The following is a 3,443-nucleotide window of genomic DNA, read 5'->3' on the forward strand; positions in this document are numbered from 1 at the left end:
GCCCGCGCCCTGCGTCCAGCCTCCACGCCGCCTGGAGCGCCGCCGCCCCACCGTCGCGGCTCCCCACCTCGTCACCGACCTCGCCGGCCGGCCATCCTCCGCCGCCGCCGGCCAGATGCGCCGTCTTACATGCCTTTGTTTTCCATGATAAGTTCCTGTAACATGTTGTTTGATAGCTCTAAACATTGCAACCTGATGTTATTTCTGCTAAGCCTGAAACTGTTATTATTTCCAATCTTGCCATGTCCTTTTGAGCATGTTATATGGTTTTCTGGAGATGGCTCAGTGTTCATCTTTTGTCATGCTTTACCTGTACATCATGCCCATGCCTTTTGTTCTTATGTTGAGGTGCTGTAGCATATTGGTTTGATGCTTGTAATTTTCCTATTTGCTGTTTTGGATAGCTTGTCCTTTAAACTTGTATAGAGTGTATGTGTTGCACCGTTGCTCCATTTTGAGTGTGCTCTATATGAAACTTGCTTGATTTTGCATGTAGTTTCATATTATCATGTTGCATCCTTGTTTTGAGGTGTTTACTTGATGTTTGGATGCATTTAGCATCAATGCCAGGTTTAACTTGTTTTGCTCATATCTTCTAGGCCGTAACTCCGAATTAAATGAACTTTATATGTAACTTGACTAGAATATCCTGTAGATCATCTTGGTGCATCTTAACTTGCTGTTTAACAACTTGAACATAAGGTTTATTCAGATCTGGACAAACTTCTAAATTTGCATATGAGGACTTACCGGATTGGTTATATGTTGTTTCTGGCCTCATTTAAACTTGATTTGATGTGTTGCTCTTGTATGCATCATCTCTTGCCATGAGTAGCTTCATGTAGTCTTGTCTCGCATCATACTTGGTTGAGCATCATGTCATGTCTATGTGTGGTGTGTTTACCATGTTGTGTGCTTCTTCTCGATAGTTCCCGTTTCGTTGCGATCGTGAGGATTCGTCCGTCTACGCTTGGTTCGGCTTCATCCGTTTGTCTTCTTCATGGACTCGTTCTTCTTCCTTGCAGGATTTCAGGCAAGATGACCGCTACCCTAGATCTCACTACTATCATTGCTATGCTAGTTGCTTCGTTCTATCGCTTTGCTGCGCTAGCTATCGCTTGCTCTTCAAGCCTTCCAATTTGCCATGTCAGCCTCTAACCTTGTCACCCTTCCTAGCAAACCGTTGCTTGGCTATGTTATTGCTTTGCTCAGCCCCTCTTATAGCGTTGTTAGTTGCAGGTGAAGTTGAAGATTGCTCCATGGTGGACAGTATTATGTTGGGATATCACAATATCTCTTATTTAATTAATGCATCTATATACTTGGTAAAGGGTGGAAGACTCGGCCTTATGCCTGGTGTTTTGTTCCACTCTCGCCGCCCTAGTTTCTGTCATACCGGTGTTATGTTCCCGGATTTTGCGTTCCTTACGCGGTTGGGTGATTTATGGGACCCCCTTGACAGTTCGCTTTGAATAAAACTCCTCCAGCAAGGCCCAACCTTGGTTTTACCATTTGCCTCACCTAGCCCTTTTTCCCTTGGGTTTCTGGAGCCCGAGGGTCATCTTTATTTTACCCCCCCCCCCGGGCCAGTGCTCCTCCGAGTGTTGGTCCAAACTAGAGCATCATGCAGGACCATTCCTTGGCAACTTGGATTATGTCGGTACCTGTACGCTTAGCTTATCCGGTGTGCCCTGAGAACGAGATATGTGCAGCTCCTATCGGGATTTGTTGGCACAGTGAGTGGTCTTGCTAGTCTTGTTTTACCATTGTTGAAATGTCTTGTAAACTGGGATTCCGAGGCTGATCGGGTCTTCCTAGGAGAAGGTATATCCTTCGTTGATCGCGAGAGCTTATCATGGGCTAAGTTGGGACACCCCTGTAGGGTATAAACTTTCGAGAGCCGTGCCCGCGGTTAAGTGGCAGATGGGAATTTGTTAATGTCCGGTTGTAGATAACTTGACACCAGATCCGAATTAAAACGCATCAACCGCGTGTGTAGCCGTGATGGTCTCTTCTCGGCGGAGTCCGGGAAGTGAACACGGTTTTGGGTTATGATTGAGGTAAGTAGGAGTTCATGATCACCTCTTGATCATTGCTAGCTTCACGACCATTCCGTTTGCTCTCTTCTTGCTCTTATTTGCGTATGTTAGCCACCATATATGCTTATCGCTGCTGCAACCTCACCACTTACCCCTTCCTTACCCTTTAAGCTTGGCTAGTCTTGATACCCATGGTAATGGGATTGCTGAGTCCTCGCGGCTCACATATTACTACAACAACAGTTGCAGGTACAGGTTATGCGATGATCATGACGCAAGAGCGATGTTTGGTTGTTTTGGAGTTCTTCTTCTGCTTCTTTTTCGATCAGGGATAGGTTCCAGGTCGGCAGCTTGGGCTAGCAGGGTGGATGTCATTTGAGTTTCTGTAACTTGTCACGCCCAAGATGCGACCCTATCCTAAAGGAACTCAAAGGTCCCACCAAGGATAGAAGCGCATCTTGAAGACGCTTTTGCAAGGCGGATATCATTACATCAACAATACATAATAGAAGGGGATTCATACAAGAGGCATGCAATGCCACATGAATACAACATCATCTTACATACGACTACAGATGAAACACAAACATAAACTCAAACGACATCCACCCTGCTAGCCCAGGCTGCCGACCTGGAACCTATCCCCTGATCGAAGAAGAAGCAGAAGAAGAACTCCAAAACAAGCAAACATCGCTCTCACGTCATGATCATTGTACAACCTGTACGTGCAACTGTTTTTGTAGTAATCTGTGAACCACGAGGACTCAGCAATCCCATTACCATGGGTATCAAGACTAGCAAATCTTAAAGGGTAAGGAATGGATAAGTGGTGAGGTTGCAGCAGCGACTAAGCATGATATGGTGGCTAACATACGCAAATAAGAGTGACAAGAGAAGCAAACGGAACGGTCGTGAAGCTAGCAATGATCAAGAGGTGATCCTGAACTCCTACTTACGTCAAACATAACCCAAAACCGTGTTCACTTCCCGGACTCCGCCGAAAAGAGACCATCACGGCTGCACATGCGGTTGATGCGTTTTAATTCAGATCTGGTGTCAAGTTATCTACAACCGGACATTAACAAATTCCCATCTGCCACATAACCGCGGGCACGGCTTTCGAAAGTTAATACCCTACAGGGGTGTCCCAACTTAGCCCATGATAAGCTCTCGCGATCAATGAAGGATATTCCTTCTCCCAGGAAGACCCGATCAGTCTCAGAATCCCGATTTACAAGACATTTCGACAATGGTAAAACAAGACCAACAAGACCACCCGTTGTGCCGACAAATCCTGATAGGAGCTGCACATATCTCGTTCTCAGGGCACACCGGATAAGCTAAGCATACAGGTACCGACGTAATCCAAGTTGCCAAGGAATGGTCCCGCATGGTGCTCTAGTT

The sequence above is a fragment of the Triticum aestivum genome, chromosome 1B (genome assembly GCF_018294505.1).
Source record: "Triticum aestivum cultivar Chinese Spring chromosome 1B, IWGSC CS RefSeq v2.1, whole genome shotgun sequence".
NCBI lineage: Eukaryota > Viridiplantae > Streptophyta > Magnoliopsida > Poales > Poaceae > Triticum > Triticum aestivum.